Genomic DNA, 23,923 nt, shown 5'->3' with positions numbered 1-23,923 from the left:
TTTGGATTCGAATTCGGATATGATTTTGCTTTATTCAAATTCGAATCTGAATCCGAACATATGAATATCTGAAAAAATGGATATGATTAAAGATGTATCCGATCCGAATTCGATCCGTTGACATCCCTAATCATAGTCTCAATCATGAGTCTCGGCAATTTCCTATTTTTATGTATCAATTAGTTTATTTATTGCTAATGATTTATAGATATAGAAGATAAAAAAGGATGAGTTCACCCTGATTTTGTAACGTCTTATTAGCGATACCTCTCAGCCGGGAAATGCTGTTTGACAATTTATACAAGCGAGACCACGAATCTCGTTAATTACCCACTTTATTTACCAGTTAGTTTATATTAATTTTTAATTATTTGTAGATGCACAAGATGAATATCGATGGGATTCACTCAAATTTTTACTACTAAGCCAAGCGAAACGGTTTAAACCATTACCTTGAATGGAAAATGTCAACACCAGTGTTAGGATCTTATTACAATAGTTTGAACTAAATAAAAGATTCATTACGAACCTTAATGAAATTAAAATGCAAATAAAGCAAGCTAACTGATAGGCATTCGCCTGCTATGTGGGCTGCCCTCAGAGTTCCAACTCGAAAGTGACAAATTTTAATTATTTTTGTAAAACCCTAACTTCTTTTAAATCATGCCGCTGATTTACGAAAATGGTTTTTTCAGTAGTAGTAACGACTTACGTGGTTCGCTCAATCAAAGCAAATATTGACCTGCAATGCAGTTAGACCTAATGAAACACCTAAACCGATTTACACTTACAAGTTTCACTTTGTTAATGAAGATCAATTTCTACCTTGCTGATTAGAACCGTACTGCAAAGCCCTAAGCGAACCTAAGCACAAACATAATTAATCAGTAATTGAATATTAAATGTTTTTAATATCTCAACCTCACCGTAATCACCGCTAGGAATAAGATCTAAGCCTAAATTGGTTACCCAGATCAGAAAAAAAAATATCACTCAAGCAAGCAAACACAAGGAGAACCCTAATCTGCAACTGACAACCCTAAATCAAGCTTTAGTCTTAAATCTTAAAACCAAAGCCTAATCAACATTTAATTGCTTAAAGAAAAATCATGCTCATGAACCTATGCCAGAATCCAATCAGGATTTGATCAAAATTCAAGAACACTAAATCTTTATGCCTAACAATCTAAATGTTTGAATAAATAGGAAATGAAGGTAAATAACCTGGCCAACTACCTTGATTAGGGCCTCCAAAGTTGAAAAGGGAGGATAGATAGGTTTATACAGCACCAAAAGAAAGAAAAGGGAAAGAAGAGGATGGGAAAGAAAAGGGAAAGATGAGGATGGGTCTTAATTAGTGTATGGAGGGAATTGGGAAAGAGTTGATCTTTTACAGTTGTAAGGGTAAAGCATGCCTTACATAGAGCTTTTTGGTGGTGTATGTTAGATGCGGTGCAAAGAAGTGAGGAGAGAGAAAATAAGGCAGTTGCTCCTGGAGGGGTTTGGGAACAAGTAAGACCTCCCTTTAGGTTTCCGATCCCAAGAGTGGAACTTATTTGATGAAATCAATTTTGGAGCTCAGTCCCTATACCTTGAACTGAAGTTCTTTGCCTAAATGAATCCATTTCTTAATTCAAATTTGACTCATTTAATGAACTTGAGCTTATATGAGTATGGCCTGAGGGACATCAACTAAAAAAATTCAAATCTTGAGGGGCACCCATATTTAAAACAACAAACATTTTAAGACACCAATATGAAAATAATGAAACTTTGAGGGACTGGTGTAAGCATGGTGCCCACCTTGATCTTTTTCAGCTTTGTGAAGGAATGACCTATTTGCCGTAGGTATTCCCATCCTGTGGAATTTATCTTCTTTAGGCAATCTATTTACATATAATAAAGTGACATGATCATGCTCTAGTTGGACCATGGTGGTTCACAACCTCATCCTCAAGCTTTATCTCCAACTCAAAATATACTCGATCCATCTATTTGACCAAAAAAGTGAAATGACAGGATAGAATGTGAGAAGCAACTTTCTCATCGAAAGTACACATTGGAAGAAAAAAAGTGCTTATTAGTGAGTGTCATATAGAATGACATTTTTAATGTTTGTGTCATTCTACCAAGAATAATATGTATTTTCTATCAAAATGATAGTTTTTGATGGAATAACATCATGTTACAAATATGAACAAATGGTAGCTATTTTTCATTTTGTCCTAATTGTTTCACCTTTTTAAAAGGACATAAAATTCCTTTACGTTATCATTGTAAATTTTATATCATGGTAGTGGACCTCATAATTACAATGCCAAAAGAATTGTTTATGTCCTACTTTTATATTTAAAGAAAATTTGTGGAAACTTGCTTTGGTAATTTATTTTATTAAAATCTATTGATAGACATTAATTAAAAAGCACAACATGGTCTAATTCATTTGTTGTGTCATGATGTGGTTGTATGTGCAAGTTGCATGCAAAAACTAACCGAGTGTAGAAAACTATAACAAGATTTTTATTAGTTGGTGTAACAACACCATTTGCATATGATGTGCAATGGAGGTGAACATTCAATAGGAGAAAGCTTTTGCCTATGTAATTAGTATATGGCTCAATCTATTCTGGCACATATATCATAAGGAGATAATGTGCTCCATACTATAAAGGTGATAATTATAATTGTCCAATACAAGATCAAACAATCAAACACATGTAAGCTACTTAATATTGGAAATGTGAAACGTTATACATAAGAGCATTGTTATATGCATAAATAACACCCCATGATAGTAGGTGAGTCATTTACAATATCTAAGTCATTTTCACAATAAAAGATCCTCCAAAATCTAATGTAAAGCTAAAATATGGGTGTTGCTCTCTCTGCCAGGATCATCCTTGCTTTTGGATAAATACCCCAATTAGTGTGCATGTTCACTCACCTAGTGAGAACCTAAAAGGGAAACTAAACTTTAAGCATGATATTTTGAGTATGATACAATTTCCAACAACCTACCATTCAAATGAAAATGGGTTTTACCTAAGCTCTAACTAGATACTACCTAAAGAGAAAAGTATTAATTTGACATATAATGCATGACAGTGTCACTGAATGATCACTAGTCTGATGGTATATATTAAAGAGAGTACAAACAACCTATATAATTGTGATAAGATAATCAACAATGTAATATATAATTGTAATGTAGACTAAACAAGGCTATAAAACTAAATAAACACCAGTGCACTAGCATACTAATTTCATATGCATGCTCCCAATCATTGTGAGAATTGATGATGATGACAAAGCACAATTGTCATACAAATCATTTACCGTATAATAAAGATAACCAATCTATAACTAATGTGCATTGGTAGTTAGAGCGAATATGTTAAATACTCATATATTCCTAAGAAATAAAAAGTGTCACACCCCGCTTCAAGTGTATAGGGCCGACCATTGCATAGCATAGTAATAAGATTGTTAATGAGTCAACTGGAAAGAAGGGTTGTGGAGCATCCCCTTTGTGACTCTCTGGAATAAAATGTTGACCTCAACTTACTGTTGCAGTAGCAAAGTCCCATACTTCAATGTTGTATGACCAGACTTGTTCCTTATTAGTGGCCCGACTGTTGAACACTTATCATGTAAATCCATTTTCAGAAGCCGATTCTCGAAAACAACCCAAGCACCTATGCTGCCTATCCATGGTCAACAGTTAGCAAAAGAAAACATGTTCTCAAAATATACATGTTATAAATTATTGCTCACAATCCTTTTGTGCTCTTGACAAACAATCACACCCATCAAACAGTTACATAATAACATCAAACAATCACATAGTAAACAATCAAGTATCAAATCGTCCATACAATGCATATGCAATGAAGAATAACAAATGCCAGGCATTGCATATTGCTTCCACAAGATCGATGTTAGCCCAATTCCAAGCAACCATCATCATCAATGTAATGTATATAATATGAGCTTTTGATGTAAGTTGTGCACTCCAGATCCACAAATTGGTCTCACTGCAATGGTATTAATAACAAGATAATGAAAGCACAGGGTGAAGTAGGTGATTGCAGCGCAAGTGACCATAGCACAGGGAAAGTGGTAAAGATAATAGTTGTTCAAATGACAAGTGCATGTGCAAAGTGGTGTAGAGAGTCTTAGTGTAGTGCAGCATTCAAATAGTTAATTTGCTACCCAACTAATTGACCTTGATCCATTGACACAAGCTACTATTGATTCCTGCTTGCTTACTTCCTTGATGACGTTTATAATGTAATTGGACATTACGGAGGATGAGCCATGCATATGAGTATAGGCAGCACCATGAGAAGTCTGCTCATTCTCTCAATCTAACAAACCTATGGTTGAGATGGACTTGGAAAAATAATAATTTATAAGTATTTAACAAGATTTATCCTTGATAGAGTGTCCTAAGATGGTGAATAGGAGGCACACCCAAGTGCGTGCATAGGCAATGGACAAACAAGTGAAGCCAACCCTTGCTAGCCACATGTAGTCCAATGCAAGTCATGGCCTTGCCTTGGCTCTGCAAATCGGAAGGCCAGGGTTGGACATGGCCAGGCTATATTTTTCTAATGAGTTTCTTGTTAATTGCCAATTGGATTTTACATTTTGAAATAAGAAAAATAATTTGTGCTCAGTTTAGTAGAATAAGTGGATTGCAAATTACAACTCGCAAACCAATCGAGGTTATGCGAATTTACAATAATTCAAATATCAATTATCACTATTTTCTCTTTTTTCCCTAATATCAATGACCAAATAGACAAAAAAAAAATCTATTCCTCCTTTTTCTGGTTTATCAAACATGCTTTGAATTTATAACTAGGTGAACCAACCCCACCATGTGCAATCATGAAAGGAAGTCTTGATTGATTGATATCGGGTAAGATCACAAATAATGCATTGTATGTCAAGCAGTCAGACAAAAAATATTATAGCTCCAAAAACATTGTGATCCTTGTAGGGTTCACTCAACAAAAAACTGAAAGAAAAAAAAACCCTTAGCCCAAAAAGTTCAAAGAAATTTTCACTAAAAGAAAAAATAAAAGAACAAAGCAAGCACATCCAGTTCGTTCCTCCAACTCAAGCATCAGCTTTATAGTAGTCTAGAACTTAAACTATGATGATGGATCTTCTGAAACAACGATAATAGATCTAGAATTGGATAATAAACTTAGACACTAGATCTTAGATCTAAAGGAAGGATAATATTGGACCTCAGTTTTTTATTATGAGTTTTACCTTAACGCGACGTTGTGTTGGAACTTATAACCCCTATGTAACCTTGGAGCTTTGACCTTGAACTTTAATTTGAACCCTCTCTTCCAATTCAGGTTCTAAGGTTATTTAGATTTTGAACTACATTATAATCCGAACTTAGACTAGATCTTGAATCGGGCTTTTGGATATTGGATCACAAATATGATATTGAGTTTCAAATTTAGACGGTGCATCACAATACGTTTTGTATCATGACTCCATATCACCCTTCAATTTCAATTGTCTTTGTAGGAATTAGATCAAAGGAACCTTTTAGGAAGAATCAAAACCAGAACTTGGGATGAGTATTTAGATCGAACTTTAATAATGTTGTTATTGGAACTCTAACAGAACTACAATTTGAGCTCGAACTTCTAGGGCCATGTCCAAACCCCTAAAACCTTGTAAACTAGATCCTGGTCGTGTGTAGTTGTGCATGCATATTAACAGTCTATGCTCATTCTTGCATGGACCTATGATGAACAGTGTATGGACTTAGTCTCTCTCTAAACTTCCCAATTTTTAAATCATGTATCAGATGGTTCACTTAGATTTTCAACTAGATCATTTCTAAAACTAGGGCACCTTCGCTTTGGTGCATTTAAGGATAATATGACATTTAATTTCTTAGACTCTAGGACACAACATATAGTCTTTAGTCTCATTACCCTTAGTAAAGATACTATGAATAGTCAGACCTCGTATCGGTAGGTCGGCTCCAACCCCTTGTGGATTTGCATATAATCATACGAAAGGAGTATATTTTCTTTCATTTACGATATGCATGTAAGAAGAAAATTTTGCATATAAACACATATATAAGCTAATGACATGGAACTCATTTCAGTACCATAAAAAAATGGGTCTTTATGATGCGTGAAAAACACCAGTAAAATGGATAGAAACTTGAGTAGAAGTTTCACTGAACTTTGTGACTAAACATCAATGAATATTCAACAAAAGCAGTGCTAATGTTTCAAGGAAACATTAGTATGGACCAACCCATTAGATTTTAGCTTAAGTATAAACTGATCTAGACTTGCGTTTTTGTGTCTGAAAATAATTTTTATTGATATTAATGCTAATGTCAGTGTAGATGAAAATCTTTAGTGACATTTTGCTTAACGTCATTGTAAATATAGAAACAAAGGTTGCACTCACTATATTTAATCTTAATCAAGGTCATTAAGGCCTTGCACTATTATGCAATGCATAGTATTTCATAAATTGTATGCAATAGCTTACAGTTAAGACAAACAAACCCTACAACTGCCCAAGGGGTACAGGGTTGATGAATTGGGTTGGGTGGGTTATAGTTGGACTCTCATGGATACTATGTTTTTATAATAAAAAGGTGGTGAGGACATTGTGCTAGCCAATGCACATTGATCCCACAAGGGTAAGGAGAATGGGGGGACCCTCATGCTTTTTTCCCAGTGGTGCATCACAATCATTGCTCACTAAGAAATGAGCCATGCAATTGCTTGTCATTCATTGGCTTTCATCATTAGTTTGTCATTGCCACCTTGTCAAGGTTGAAATTGACCATTTCCTTGGTATGGGGTGGCCCAGGTAACTTGCATCATGATGGATAGATTGTACATATTGTAGAAAATTTCACTCATGCATTTAGAATATTAAAGTAAATAAGAGCTCATAGTTATGTGCATTTTCTTCAAAAACTTCTTTGTGTGTAGTTCAGGACAAAATGGGGCTCATGCAAAGATTTAAGCAAGATTTCTGCCAAGGTGTAATAGAAAATCCAAGAAGTTTACATCCCAATTCCAACAATTGAACAAAGGGACTGAGTTCCAAAATCGAGTTCGCAAATAAGATCCACCCTTGGGATCAGAAACCCAGAAGGAGGTATTTACTTGTTCCCAAACCCCTCCAGGAGTAATTGCCTTATTTTCTCTCTCCTTACTTCTTTGCATTGCATCTAACCTACACCACCGAAAAGCTCTACGTAAGGCATACTTTACCTTTACAACTATAAAATATCAACTCTTTCCCAATTATCTCCAGACACTAATTAAGACCCATCCTCATCTTTCCCTTTTCTTTCTTTTGGTGTTGTTTAACCTATTTATCCTCCATTTTCAACTTTAGAGGCCCTAATCAAGGTAGTTGGCCAAGTCATTTACCTATATTTCTTATTTATTCAAACCTTTAGATTGTTAGGCATAAAGATCTAGTGTTCTTGAATTTTTATCAAATCTTGATTGGGTTCTGGCATAGGTTCGAAATTTTTATGCAACGTTAGGTATATTAGGTTAAATTATCTTAGATTGTTTTAACATAAATTAAAATATCTACTTAAAGTCTCAATTGAGTTAAGATTCAGACTTGGTATTAGTGTTAGACCACATTCTTGGTTAGGGTTTGTCTCAATTGGATAGATGTTCTTCAAATCTTTCTATGGTTCTAGCGTTAGATCAGCACGGTTTCATCTCCTTGCTAACATTGCCGGTTGAAATCGTGAGAAACAGAATTCTTAGTATCTCATCCAAGCACTCTTTGGTATGGTCTTTACGGGGATCCCTTAGCCGGACAAAGGGCTCTAGCTACGTCTGCAAAGGATAATAGAGTCGGTCCCCAAAACTATAATCTCACTACAAGCTCTCAATAAGTTTCATGGTTTCAGACCTTAAGATTACAACTTCGCAGTGGTACAATGTCTCAATCCACTAAATCTCACTCAGCATTTCATTCACATCAACCTAAGAGAAGCAAACCATGCCCCTTTCCTCGGTAAGTCTCCCATTGCAGGGCTGTGTCCTCAACAATGGTGCTAGAGGAGGAGCCCAAAAAACAGTGGCTACCGGTGACAGTTTTATACGAAAGCAACACCCTTCCCATCATTGCTATAGGGGGTGAAGGAAGATACCGGGTGAGCTCTCTCGGCGGAAGAATGGCAGCAACCGAGGTGATGAGTGTGACCTCCAAAAGCCTAGGTACTCGATCAGCCCGATGGAAGGCTCGTCCCCATGGTGGTTACCCTTGTGACAGATAATATGAGAGGTGATTCAAATGTTGTAGGAGGAAACAAATAATCAGCGAGAAATTATATGAGTGGCCACTTCATCAGAGTATGATGTCGCCCCTATTGATATTGAATAGGAGGATGTTGTCGTCGGTTTGGCGCTGGCAGTCGTCCTTCAGCAAGATTGCAGTCAAGCAGTTGGCTACTCTTCTTGCTGTAATTATTCTCCATCCGAACAATATATCTTCCAAAATAGAGGATTGTAGTCAATAGGAGAATGAGATAATTGCAGAGAGCCCTTAGTTTAGAATGCTTCACCAGATGATGAGTTGAACCTCGAGCTGTGTCTAAATTGGGGAGGCAGATGCCGTTGAATGCTGGCATATGCGTGCTGCTTTCACTCCACAGTCTTCTCCTTCGTACTACAGCTTTGGTCTGTTCATGCGATGCTCAGGAAGTAGCGGCACTCGCACAATTTTCAAAACTCACCCTCAGCTCTGATTCCTCTGAAACTTGGACAAGAGCTTGACATTAGGATGGAGATTAGACACCCTTCATTTTAGCTTCGGTTCAACTCCAGGGAAGAATCGCGTGAGACATTCAGCTCGCCTGTGTTTGGCTGATTCTCCTGAATGCTGTTCTTCACTCTCCTTTATAGGTTCATACGATTTTTCCAAAATGGACGCCAAGATTAGTCAATTCTAATCACAAGTAGGGAATTAGAGCAAGAGTTGATGTAACAAGTCACATAATTATATGGATTTCCTAGACTGTTAGACAGAATAGGTCGCGGATGAGGACATCCCCTCGTAGGAGTTCTTCGGCGACTTCCAGAGCAATAGAGTTCGTATAATTTTCAAAATTCTCCTTCTACGTCAATTGATATGAAATTCGAACACCAGCTTGTCGATGGGATGAGGAGTAGACGCCCTTCAATTCAGCTCCACAAATCGTGTGAGGATTCCATACAATAGACCCCCGATGTGCTGTGACTTCAACTCTATCTGCTTTTCCTTGAATTCTCCCATATTCCAGGGCAATACAATCAAATTCTCAACAAGCAAAATGAACTTAGAGCATGTAATGTGAAGAAGCGTCACTAGATGCTGACGAAAACCCAAATTGATGAAGAATTTGGGAATGCGTTGAGGCTTAGCCTCGCTAGTTCGATCTCAGGTGCTTCACAAGTTTAGGCGAAGCTTTTGGAGGTGGCGTTAGCTCCTTGTAGCTCGATCCAGGTTGAATCTCTATCAAACGTTCACCAAGACCCTCAAGAGCTTGTCGTCAGCGGACCATGTTCTCAGTCTAATGCATTTGAAGGAGCCCCCTCAAGCGTGAAACTGATCCACACTCATGAAGCAAGGGATGCGACATGCCTGCTGCTGCTGAAGAAGCTCAAGACAGTCGGGACACATCAATTTCCAGATGGGATTTGCCGACTCGTCGAGCTGCTTTGACACTGTTGAGCAAGATACAATGAGTGTGGAGGACACTGTTGCCTGAAGTGTGGCATTGTATGGGAATCGCCTTCTGCCGATGAACTCCGATGAAATCCCGGTGGGATATTTCGCTAGATTCTTCGAACTGGCTGGAATTCTTCGTCCGCGGCAAAAAAAACGCAGGAGATCTCCCGTGATCTTCTACAAGCAAATATCTCAATCGTTCGTGAATGAATTTCAATGTTCTATAGCTCGATGAATGCGAAATTTCTTCAAGCATCTCCTCACATGATCATCTACACGTTTTGAATCTGTGGTCGGCCAGAATGGACGACAGATGCTCTCGGACTCCTCCAAAAAGGGAAAAATGGAGAATGAAATTCAAATGCAGTGCATAAGCTCGATTTATTCAGAGAAATTAGTCATGGATTGACTCACCGTACGTAGATCAATTGTTTGGGATTGTTCAACTGCGGGATTGCATTAAAGTTTCTCCGATTAAGGTTTTGGTATTGCCAAGCTTTCTTGCCTATTACTATCGTTTCAACACCTGCAATCTCCGAATCGCCGTCGATGATAAATGTAGCTCTGATACCAAGTGGTGCAGCCTGTCCAGTGAAGCCTGTCGAGAGGCTGCCGAGGTGTCACCGCTGCCCAAGGATCACCCTTAGCCAGTGGTGCGAGGGACAGGATAATAGGGTTCTGCCAGCGGTTTGCCTTCAGGTGCAGAGGAACGGAGATGGCCAAGCGATGGCTGAGGGGTGGAAAGGCATGAAGTGGTTATGGGAGAGTGAGGGGATATCCGTGAGACTCAGGCGGAGGGGATGTAATGAACAACAAAAGGACTCCACCGTTAGATTGCCTGAAAACCAATAGAACACTGCTCGATGGGGAAGGAGTGTCATGTTTCTGCCGTGGGACAGAGACTGAGGGGCTTGGGTTGGTCGGACTGCGTTTATCCACCATCGACGATCACTCAGAACCACCACAGAGTGACTCACCTAATGTCGTAGGGGTCGGAGACGCTCGAGCTAGCCAGAGATGCACCACAATGCCAGTGATTTGTAAACCGTCATATGAGGAAGGGGAAGAACCACATCCTCCTCCTCAAATGTTGGATTTGGGAGTGTTTCAAAGGTAAAAGAAGAAAGCCATTGTTGGTTGTTTGATTCAACTCGCATGTGTTCTGGTTGCCAGAAAACCACACTGAAATCTCTTCAGAGGCTGGTATTATAAGGAGAATCAAAAGCAAAAAGCAAATCCAAACATTGTTTCTTTTTGAAGCAACAGAGGAGAAGGAAGGCACTGGCCATCCGCCGGGAGTTTCGGGTTTAATACCGATATTTTAGCAACAAATCTAATAAATCTAAGTGTAGTGCTTGGTGTATTGATCTTTTTTGGAAAGGGAGTGTGTGCGAGTTGTGTATTTCAAGAATAGGCTGGAACCAACCAGCTGCACTTTATATTTTGCTATTGTAATCTAATAATAGAGAAAGGTGCACGATCTCAACGAATTACTTCTGAATAAATCAATAAGTCCTATGTAAGAACCATAGCATTTCGTGACTCATTGGTAAATTGGATTCTCTATTAACCAATAATGTGAGACCATTTAGTTAACATGGTTAAAGCTGAACTGTTTGGGCGGCCTTGCATGCACGAGCGGCCTCGCACGTACGAGCTGTTTGCCCGCACGACCCAGTTCGACAACCAGTCGAGCTGTCGAACTGGGTCGGTCACTAAAACCCACTCGGGTCCAGACATAGACTCAGGTCAAAGGGCCGACTCAAACAAAATGGATCTGAGTCCCATCCCGAATCCACCAAAACAATCAGCTCCCCAACCTGAAAGAACACTCGTCAGGTCGGGTTTACAAAATTTGCGGGCCCCAACCTGCCTATACAGACTAGGTCCCATGTTTGGCAACCCATGACTCGCAGTATCTGACACTGCTCGGTGTGTCCCGCATCACCGAGTTGCGTGTCCCGCTTCGATTATCCATTGTGTCTCCCACGTGTCGCCGTGGCTGAGTCTGCTCCTGCTCGGCATGTCCCGCCTCGCTGCTGAATGTGTCCAGCCTTGGAACTCAATCACGTCCCGCACGTGTCCTGTCCAAGGGTCCTAACCATCCTGGCATGTCCCACGTCACACCTCAGCATGTCCAGTTCCTTGCCCTGCTTCCAGCTCTCCACGCGCTGCCTTGAAGGTGTCTCTTCCTCTCCATCGTGTCCAGCATGGCATAAGAATGTTGTGATGTTTTTGAAAACCTGGCCGAGCTCCCCTTTGGCTGTGCGTAAGGGCTCGGCAACCCTTGGTGTCCTCGGTCTGGGGTGGGAGTTAACCTCCCTTGGCGAATTTTTGCACTCTCGAAAGTCACTATGGCACCGCCCGCACCTTCGGCACTTTGACACCTCATGAATAGCCTCCCTTGAGTGGGGAAACACTACTGCAGCTGACAGCCCTTTGCTACACCTGGCTGAGATGTATAGCCTCCCTTGCATGTGAAAGGGCTCCGGAAGTAAGAGGGAGGTGCCCTTCATAAGGCAAAGATGGTCACGTCTTCCCTGTCTTCTTTAGTAAACCGGATTGTCATGTCGAGGGGATTAGGGTAATATCTCCAAGGGATTCAAGCCACGGGCTGCCGAGTACTACGTCCAGTACTATGTCCATGCCCCACAAAAACATATAAGTCTGCCCAAAATCGGTGGTGTTGTATCTTGATCTCCACGCCCTTACATGCTGCGCAATATGGCCCTCTTGCATCACCCTCAACTCCCTCATTGGGTGAGTCGTATTTCATTATCTCATTCTCAATCCAACGGACAACTTAGTGGTTTATGAGGTTTGGGGAGACCTACTATCCACAAGTAGTACTACACCCAGGTTGCCAATGTAACCATGCACTCTTAAGGCTTCGACAGTGGCGGTACTAGTGGAAGCAACGGTAGCAGCTGAAATCTCTTCAGTGCTTGCCCCCATCTCTGCTATGTGCTCGTTGGTAGATAGTAGGGTCCTGTGGTCCACGGCCTCCATTGCAACTGTTTGGCTGACAGATATGGAGGGCACCTCCTTGGGAGCCAGCCGAGTGCCCCTTCCCACTTGGGTAGAACCAAGCGCCTTATCAAGGGTAGCAGCTGCTTGCATCATCTTCTTGTGGGTTCTCTTGTGCGATTGAAGTGCTCCCTTTAGAATGGGGACCACGCTGCAAATCATTTGGGTTGTACCCGTTAGGACTGTGGGTTTTGGTGTAATCGGGTTGAACTCCATTGCATTGTGGAGGGTGTAACCGATTCAATCCTTCCTTTCGTGGCTGCCCTTGGGAAGGGTTCCCTTACCCCTTGTAACCGGTCCACTCTCGCCAATCATAATAGGCTGTAGCAGAAAAATGACCTTTATCACCTCATGCAGTCTAATAAGGGGTTCTTATTCTACCCATATTCCCGGCCCGGTGGTGATGTGTATAGGTCCTAGACGCTGCATTCTCACTAGCCGGATGGGTCATGCCGGTTCGTTCCTTTCCCAATATGCCAAAATGTTCACGCCTAATAAGAAAGGTTACTGTGCTGCTGGCAGGGGGTAACCTCTCGATTCCTCTTCATCCCCTGTTCCCTTGTGGGAAAAGGTGCCTTTGGGATCTTCTGTAAGTTTGGCAGGATAGGACCCGCCCTTGCTCATCACAGTTTCAGCTACGTTCGCCCCTCCAAGTCCGGCTGTTTCTTGCCACTCCAAACCAAGGTGGACTTGGTTGTATGCAGCCAGACTTTCCACTCGTCTTGGCTGGTCAGTGCTATGTTGGGGCAGCTGGGTTTCATGTTCTTGGCTGATCACCTCAGCCTTGCCCTCCTCTATGTCTGTTTGGACTGCACACGTAGAGGATTGAGCCGTTGTTCCTTCACTACCTGGGTGGACCAAGCCGTTTGACTCATCGATTTGATGGATGGGCTCACACCTATGCCCGCACTGTCACCTTGGGTCACATCTGAAACACTGCCCCATTCAGATGCGTTCCTTCCACTCTTTGCTTGTCATCTGTTGCAAGCTTGGTTTATTTCTATAGAGGATATTGCTGAAATTTCCCCTTTTTCTGGTTGTGCACTATAGAACGTTTCCTTGTCCACCTCACTCAAGGGATCATTCGCAGTTGAGGTTCTTCCTCTCCTAGAGTTTCACTCAAGGGATCATTCGCAGTTGAGGTTCTTCCACTCCTAGAGTTTCACTCAAGGGATCATTCGCAGTTGAGGTTCTTCCTCTCCTAGAGTTTTTGCTGATGATGAGGCTAAGTTATTCATGTGAATGAGAGGGCACATTATTTCATCTCCTTGTTGACATTGCGGGCTGAAATCGTGAGAAGACAAAAATTTTAGTATTTCCTCATTCTCTCTTTGCCACCTAAGAAGAGTCTAATAGATTAATTTAACATTTAATAGATTAATTATGTTTGTGCTTAGGTACACTTAGGGCTTTGCAGTACGGTTCTAATCAGCAAGGTAGAAATTGTTCTTCATTAACAAAGTGAAACTTGGAAGTGTAAATCGGTTTAGGTTTTTTATTAGGTCTAACTGCTTTGCAGGTCAATATTTGCTTTGATTGAGCGAACAACGTTAGTCGTTATAACTACTGAAAACACCATTTTCGTAAATCGGCGGCATGATTTAAAAGAAGTTAGGACTTTACAAAAATAATTAAAATTTGTCACTTTGGAGTTGGAAGTCTGAGGGCAGCCCACATATAGCAGGCGAATGCCTATCAGTTAGTTTGCTTTATTTGCATTTTAATTTCATTAAGAATTGTAATGAAACTTTTATTTAGTTCAAACTATTGTAATAAGATCATAACGCTGGTGTTGACATTTTCTAATGAAGTTTTTGATTCTGTGTTCGAATCTTAAAACCGTTTCTCTTGGCTTAGTAAAAATTTGAGTGAATCCCATCGATGGTCATCTTGTGCATCTACAAATGATTAAAAATTAATATAAACTAACAGGTAAATAAAGTGGGTAATTAACGAGATTCGTGGTCTCGTTTTTATCCATTGTCAAACAGCATTTCCCGGCTGAGATATCGCGAATAAGATGTTACAAAATCCGGGTGAATTAATCCATTTTCATCTTCCATATCTATAAATAATTAGCAATAAATAAACTAATTGATACATAAAAATAGGAATGTGAGGCAAGACAATGTATAGTTCTTTCACGATAATGACAATCAATTATGGTAACATTACTAAAATTACACATCAGCTTAAGCATGTGCTTCACGTAACTTTTTTCGCACTCAATGTCCTTTCGTCCATTGGTCTCACTGTCGTTACTTGGGAGTCTCAACCATCCAGCAGTGTGTAGTTCATAAAGAACTTAAAGCAGTTAAGACAACCATACATGTAATACTTTAGTTCATCAAACAAGAATATATCATTAGAGATAGAGATTAAGAAAAAGTTCGCTAAACAAAACTTTAACGAGAAAGAAAAACGCGTTTCAAACCAAGTCAGGTAAAAAGACTATCAACTGAAAGGAAAACAAAAAAGAACAAAGCAAGAGTGTTTCTAATTCGTCCCTCCAAAGCCTAATTCCCCAGGGTGAAAGGTGACACAGGAATGGAAATCAAAATCCTTCCTCCATCCACACCCTAAGACGCAACAAGCGATGGAGTCTAGTGAGACAGCCACCACGCTTACTTTGATCTCTGTCTCATCTTTCGGCGCTTGCGCTTGAGGCGCCTCATTCGCTTTTTCTTCCACTGCACCAACAAAAGGAACAAAAGAACATGTTCAACGACCTTATTTGCCAAATTCAGACAAGGACAAAAAATGCATTCTACAAGTTTCAACTTCAAAATGCAGTGACACCTAAAAAAACGAGGCATCAAAATGTGGAATATGGCTAGAAACAATTCAGATTATCCAGGGGAGATGAGATAATTGGGTTACGTCAGATGTGATGTGCGAGAGAAAACTAGTTGTATGTAGATCAACATAACCTTCAAAAATTTTAGAAATGAAAACTCAAAAAGGTAAAAGATACAACTAGTCTTATTATGTAGATCAACATAACCCTCAAAAATATTAGAAATGAAAACTCAAAAGTAAAAGATACAACTATTGTTATCAGAGTCAGCCCTAATCCGCCACAGATCTTTTTTCATATTCCAATTCAAGCCAATGCAGCTACCTAACAGATTCTGTGGTTTCAAGTGCAAATGTTTTGACATGTTAAGAACTTTTCAACATATTTTAAATTTTTATTGTTAGTTATCCTGTTATACATTTTTCCAATTTATTTTAAATTTTCATTGTTGATTATCCTGTTATACATTTTTCCTTTTTTTTTTGAAAGGGCTTTTAATGTTTTTCGCTGATTCACAAACAATTCAGCTGAATCACTGCTTAGGTTCAAAAACGATTATCATAACGGTGGACAGAACCTGTTTGTCCAATTCAGATGACCATAATAAGCATATAGACTACATACCCAGTCCACCAAATTCCCGTCAAATGAGGTGAAGTTGAGAGAAGAAACACTTAAATGCTGAAGATAGGAGAGGAGTTTTTTGAGAGATGGAATCACCCTAAGGAAAAGAAAAAAACTCCCTGGAAAAGGAATCCCATTCTCTTGTTTTAATATCTGCCTCCAGAACAAGGCCAGCAAAAAATGGACGCACCATTCTCTTGAAGCCGAAAAAAGAGGCATTTGCAAATCAATTCTGACTTCTGACTTTATACCAAAAATTGCAAGTCAATTCTGATTTATGAATTTATACCAAAAATGCATTAGCTCAAGGATCAAAGAAATTGATATTGTGAGACTTATATAATGAGACAGCAACATTAACAAGGAAATAAAATCTAATTAATTTAATGTCATAAATTCTGGCAAAAATCTAATAGGGCTGAAATCTATTCGCCAACACAAATTTCCTTTCTTTTAGCAAGTTATTGGCCAACATGAGTTCCTTTCTTTCACAAATTTAAGAACCGCATCAATGGACAGTCGAGTTCTTCTTTGAGTAAGAACATAAAGTCAAATTATGTAATCAAAACAAAGACATTAAACAAACCACACGGGAAAAAAACAAAAAAAAAACTTGATTTTACGGGACATAAGAGGTCAGCATCAGAGTCATCCAAGATGAACAACATTGCTAATTCTAAAGAAGGAGAGGCTTCATTTGTTGATGTTCATTACAATCTTCGTTATTGCAGACCTCAAACCACCTTTTCCTTTCCTATTTTGAAATTGGAAACAGTAATTTGGACCATACACAACTATAAACTAACAAAAGGTTACAGGCTTAAATAAAACATTTGAAGCCAGAGAGAGAATTGAAACCGTGCCATTAATGGTTTTTAGTCCACTTACATGGGCTTTAATCCAGTTACTGGAATAAAAAAAAATACAACCACAATATAACACAAAAACAATTGTGAGTTAGTTTATCAACCAGAAAAAGAACAAGCTAAAGCAATGTCTATCAGCAAAGTCGAAAGACATAAAACTTCTACGACATTAAGATTCGGTCAAAGAAGACAATCAACAAATGCATGCCGTGAAACCGCATTACGCTTGTGAACGTAGAAACCCCTTTTTGGGGATTTTCAGGGAAGTCCAAGAAAGAAACATTGAAAAGGAAAACTTAAAACGGATTCAAGGGATAGACCGAATATGTATCAGAAAGCAATTGCAGTGAAACTCTTTCGGGAAACTCTAAACCAGTAATACAGTAACTTGCAACAACTGGAAATCGAGCCACCTAGAATCAATAATAGAATCAGATCTAGAAAAGCAAATGAGACAAACAGAACGGCAGCCTACAGATCTTCGTCACCTATAAAGAAGCTTCTCGCTTGCAATCAGTAGCACGAATAAGCTTCAAGGTTTAGAAATCACCGTCTCCGACTAAAATCAGTTAAAAAACACACAAGATAAATACATCCCTCCAGAGTCCCTAGGAATCATGAACCCCATCTACCGAACTCCATGGCCCCAAGAGAGAAACACCAAAGTTACGATTTCTACCGTTCGTACAGATAGAAAAGAAAAAGGGAAATGGAAACCTAAAATCACCGTGATGAGCGGTAAACAGGAACGAATTAGATGAGATAGGAAACTGACCTTCGCTCTCATCTTCTATTCCCCTCTGCTCGCCTCACGACGACCCTTGAGCCTCCGCTACTTCCCCTCCAAAACGATGGAAGGGCTTAAGCGAACAGAGCGCCCCTTAATATATAGAGACCCGGAGGGAGAGAACCCTAATTCCAACCCATATTTATTGGAAGGGGTAGCGTGTTTCATCAATTTTACGTACAGGTACCCTCCCCGAGTTCGGACCAGTTCACAGTCAATTCGGCCAAAATTATCTAATTCATGACCCGGATCCATGTTGAGTCAGTATGGTTTACACGGTTCGGACCAAGGTTGAATTTAGCCATTGGAAATTGGCAAATTGGACTAATGGGATTCCATATAATCAAATTCAGATTATAACGAATGGGATGGGGTGTGTTAGCGACGTATTTGCAATGTGAAGATTCCCATGGCCACTCTATTTTATGTCATAAATTGTATTAAATTGTTGTGATAACTAACATGCATTAGGCCCACATGAGCATGTACAATGGGCTTTTTTCCAAATGGTGGGTTATAATCCTTGTTTACCAAGAACAAGCCCTATAATCCTTACCATCCATTAGTTTTCATAATTGATCTATCAATGTCACCTTGTGAGGATTCATACTTACCACTTCCTCGATATGATGTAGCCTAGGTAACTTTCTTGATTAAAGATGAATTGTATGCATTGCATAGCATTTCACTTGTGCACTTAGAATATTAAAATGATTTAAATTATATATTTATATGCATTTTCTTCACAAACTTCATTGTGCATGTGTTGCTGGGCAAAATGGAACTTAATCAAAAGCAGGCTTGGGGTCAAGGTGTAATAGAACATCCAAAGTTAAGTTTGGATCCCAAATTCAACAATTGAACAAAGGGAGAGAGCTCCAAAATCCAATCCACCGAGTAAGATCTACTATTGGAGTGGAAAACCCGAGACACTCGTAGGAGTGGCACTCCTTAAACGCCTCCAATAAGGCACTGGCTTTTCTATTTAAACCATTCTTTGTCTTACATCAACAGCATTCTTTTCTAATTCCCTCTCAACACTAACTAAGCCTCATTCTCATCTTTAGTTTGTGTTTAAACTCCTCTATCATCTCTTTTCAACTTTGGATGACCTAATCAAGGTACCCATGAGGATTGGAATCATAAAAAAAAGATAGAGAATCGTCATATGTACTTTCATTTCTTATTTATTTCAAACTGTTAGGATTATTAGGCATAACAATCTAGTGGTTTTGAACTTTATTAAATCTTGATTGGATCATGGCGTAGGTTTTGATTTTTTTACACTGTGAGGTAGACTAGCTTAAAGCATCTTAGATTGTTGGTGTTAGACATGTTTCTTGATCAGGGTTTCTTGAATTAGTGTAAGGGTTTAATTGGATTAAGATTCAAATTTAGAATTAGTGTTGGTGTTAGACATGTTTCTTGATCAGGGTTTCTCTTTGTTGGCTTTGTTTTCTTCCATTATTTCTTGTGGTTCTAGAATAGATCAGCATGGTTTAAGCATAACCTACATGTCCATTTGGATTATATTATCATATCTGATCAGCCAATTAATTGTTAATTAGGTTGTGGCTTTAAGATTTGATACTAGAGCTTGAATAGGTAAAAGATGTGATTAGCATATTAGGGTTCTCCTTAGGGATGTCAATATATCCGATTTGAATACTATATCTGACCGAATCGATCTGAAAAAAAAAGTATCCGGTTAAGAAATCGGATCAGATTCAGATTTAATAAATGTCCAATCGTATTCAGATACGGATTTGGATCAGATTCATTTTTAGACAAATATCTTGTATCTAATGCAATTACATTTTGAAATTTGGCAAAATACGGTTCAAAAATTCAGAATCGGACACAGATATAAATATAAAAATCATATTCATATCGGAATCAGATTGTAAAATCAGATTTCAGATTCGGGTTTAGATATAACTTTTCTTTATTCGTATTCGAATCCGAATATATGAATATTTGAAAAGGTGGATATGATTAAGGATATTTTCGATCCGAATCCGACTCGTTGTTATCCCTAGTTCTGCTTGTGTTTGCTTTCTTGTTTGAAATAGTTGATTGTTTGCACGATTGTTTTTCCTAATATGGGCAATCAAATTAGCCTTAGATCTTATTCCTAGTTGTGGTTAGGTGTATGGCTGAGATCTAAAATGCATTCAATATTCAATTTGTGAGATCTCATTTAGGGGCTTTCCTATGACTTAATTATATTTGTTCTTAGGTTTAGTTAGGGCTTTACGATGTGTTGCTGCTTTGATTAGCAAGGTAGAAATAGGTTTCATTATCAAAGTTAAACTTATTAGTGTATATGAGTTTGGGTTTTCTATTAGATCTAACTAATCTTAGTTGAATATTTGTTTTAACTTCGGAGGACAACTGCTTGAATGTCATTGCATATACTCAATACAAAACAAATCCAATTCAACTGAAACCAAGATAAAACAAGAGTTATCATACTTAAAGAAATACTTTTATTGCTAAAAAATAGAGTTTTACGAAAGTTCAATAGTAAGTGCTGCATGGACTCTTAAACTTATGCAAAAGTGTTTATCCGTTATAAAAACAAACAAAAGAAGTAAAAAGTTTTAATTCAAAATGTGGTAGCCCTTCGAAGACTCTTGAGCTCTTTAGTGTTCAATGGGTTGCTTCAATATTCAATTTGTGCAACATTCAATCTCTTTGTTATCATTCCACCTTCCTCTCAAGCAGACTCTGAGATGCATAAAAGTGTATTCAATTGTAGAATTTGTTACAAAACAAAATGACAACTAAAAAATATTGCCCCTATATAACAACAAAGCACTATGTAATGTGCTTGTGCTTGTGTGTGTGTGAGTTAACTGGTTGCTAATATAAAATGTCAGCTAATTTTAGTATCTATGTGCCAAAAAGTCTTCTAAGACTCAATTATAGCTGCTAATCCAAGTCTAGACTAGTGCATCTATGTTCTTACTTTTGATTTCTTTTTTTCTTGTGTGAACATAAAATATGCAACCTACTACAGTGGCTTCCTAGAAATCTAAAATGTGTCAAATCTAATCAATTGAAACCCAAAATTAAATATGTCTAACTATAAATAAAATAAGAAGAAAGAAATGAAAACAAACAACTGTGCTAAACAACTAATGAAATGAGCTGAATGTTAAAGACAATTCAAATTAATGTAACATCTAACAATCTAAACTGCTAAAAACACTCAAAACACCATTTAAATATATTTAAAATTATTCAACCTATACACAATTGAATATAACAATGACAAACTATACTAAAACACAAAAAAATAAATTGTTAACAACCAGCAATTGTTGGTTGCACACCACTAGCCACCAGCCACCTAGAAAGCAACCGATGGGTTCCTTTCTCAAGTTCTTATATTGACTAACTACAATCACAATAATAAACTAATATGAATCTAAGTACTTAATCAAAACATGCAAATTATTCACTCCTATAGAAAATTCATTGGATTACAATGAAAACTACAATAAAAAGCAATAAACTTACAGATATACACTTCTTACTATGTTAAAACATAGTCGTAAACATTAACCTAACACTCGAAGATAATTTCTATCATCTAAAGCAATGATTTACCACTAATTACACCATTGGAACACTTGAACACCTATTTCTATTACATAAAACATAAAAGAATATAAGGCAAACTTCTGTAAAATATGCAAATCTACAAATTTACACTAATAACTAGAATAACTAACAATAACAAGCATAAAACACTACATATGACTAATTCTAGCATAATAATTAATAGTTCAAATATGTAAATTTATATAAGATAATTATCCAACCTATGGAAACTTAACAAACAATTAAGTAAAACACATAAACTATACCACAAACCTCAAATTGCAATGAACTCAACTATAATTAAAGGTACCACTTTCTTTTCTAACACTACTTCAAGCAAAACAATTTAAAACATAGTAGGAACAAGAGAATATGCATTTAAGCGATACAAAGAACTTGAAAGTACAGAACACATATTTCTAGTGACAATTGGTTTTAACTTAAAAACCAATTTCAATAACATATAACTATCTAATTTACCAATCTACAACAAACTTTGCAGTAAAACATAATAAAAAACAAGCTAAATCATATGCACACTAACAATGCTACAACCTGAAATGTAGTAAGAGCAGTCCATACACTCAAATTAAATACATTTAATTATTACCAATCAATATTTATTGAAAAACTGATTTAAACTTAAAATATCTATTTAATATACTAGACTACATCAAAATTTTCAGTAGAACACAATAAATAATAAGATGGAATGCACACATACTACAACAAAAACAGAAAATCCAGTGCAGAACACTAGTAAGTAACAACTCGTGTGCATTCAAAAATGAATTCAAATGAATGATAAGTAATTAATATAACTAAGAAAATAAGATTTTAAGTTGAACACTATAGTAGTCTACTGTAAACCATGTCCACACTAGCCGGCTGACCTCATCAGCTGCCGAACCCATGTTTCCATATTATTACCTATTTCTCTAAACTAAGTATCTAAAGTAAAAATTGCTCAATATTATTTACACCAGACTCAAATAACGGAAAACATCAAAAAAGGCATAGAATTAAATGTATAATGACTCTAATGCAGTCCAAACTCTAAGATTAACTACAAAATAAGATTACAACTAGAAATCTAAGCAACTCAATAGGAAAATAAACATTCGAACCAACTTGCTTACAATAGAATGCACCCAAATTCCACCTCAACCAGCTTACTGAAAACTACAAAACCCCTAATTCAATCTAATCAAATACAAAGTATTCAATTAAAATTTGTTACTAGCAACCTAATGTTAACCGATGGATATGAAAGCACCTCAAGTAAAGGTTGAAACTGAATGCAAATTAAAATAAACAAAAGGGAAATTAAAGTTGGACACAGCTAGCATCTAACAACTTACTGGAAATTATAAAATCCCTGATTTGACTTAGACAAAAAGCTGACAATGGACTAGAAACAACTCTTTTAACATCAAATATAAACTAATGTGCATAAGCTACATCAAATGGAAACTAAAAACTTATGCAATTAGTAGAAAATTTAGAAGATTAAGGGCTAGAAAAGCCCTATACGCAACAGGCTGCTATCTCATCACTAGACCCCCAATTTGTACTTTAAGTCACTATATATTCAACTAAATATGATCAAGGAATCACTAATCTCTACTAATCACCAGACAATCTATGAATTGTTGGTGATCACTACACTAAATTTCTACCATAACTAAGCCAAAACAATGACAATACTCAATGACAACAGTCATACACACCCCCACAGACATGTTTCTATCTTGCTACAATATGAAACAATAGGAAAAAAAATCTAACTGTTTGGAACATGCTGGAAATAAAAAGGAAGACTAGTAGCTATGTGATTGAAGTTGACCAATGCCCAGAGGAATTACTCAATTACACTACTCTAGACGAAAATGCGTAAGAATAATGATTAAACCACACAATACATCTATGATTTCATGACCCAAACATAGATTTAGGAGAAATTCATCTACAAATTGAGATCAATACGTTGTAGAAGATAAAATTTTATGTCTCTATGAAAAAAAAACCCTAAAATCTAATATGCTATGCATGATTTTGGTGCAAACCTACTTAAAATTGGGTTGTGGTCTCCTTGAATCTTGAAGTTGATCAAGTACTCGACACCTAGAATCCTCCTTCAACTTCTTTTTTCCTCTCCAAGCTTGGCTCGAGTTGTAAAAATATAGGACAAGAGAGACAAACGGGTCACGGTTTGGCGAAGAGGCTGGCAAGAGTGAAGGTGCATAAGCTAGGAATGGTTATGCTGCCTAAGCATCACCAAGGTATAGTTTGCTCCCTAGAATCAGAATTTTAGAATGAGATTCTAGATTTTTTATTATGGAATTGCTGGAATTAGAAACGCGTTGCTATTTCCTAAAATGGTTTCGTGTTTGGCTTGCGCGGATCAAAATACTGGGAATTATATTCCAATGTTTGATGGGCATGGAGTCGGTTTTTTTGGAATGT

General features: G+C 37.8%; 1 long non-coding RNA gene across 1 annotated transcript; it reads right to left on the bottom strand.

Annotated features, from left to right (window-relative positions):
- Positions 1-15,112: 15,112 nt before the first annotated feature.
- On the bottom strand, positions 15,113-17,974 carry LOC116255528 (uncharacterized). The gene is made up of 2 exons (XR_004172886.2): positions 17,837-17,974; positions 15,113-15,464 (listed from the first exon to the last, which is right to left on the bottom strand). It is a non-coding gene; the product is annotated as an uncharacterized LOC116255528 (long non-coding RNA).
- Positions 17,975-23,923: the final 5,949 nt, after the last annotated feature.

Source organism: Nymphaea colorata, chromosome 6, assembly GCF_008831285.2.
Source record: "Nymphaea colorata isolate Beijing-Zhang1983 chromosome 6, ASM883128v2, whole genome shotgun sequence".
NCBI lineage: Eukaryota > Viridiplantae > Streptophyta > Magnoliopsida > Nymphaeales > Nymphaeaceae > Nymphaea > Nymphaea colorata.
This window is presented reverse-complemented; position numbering and strand designations above follow the sequence as displayed.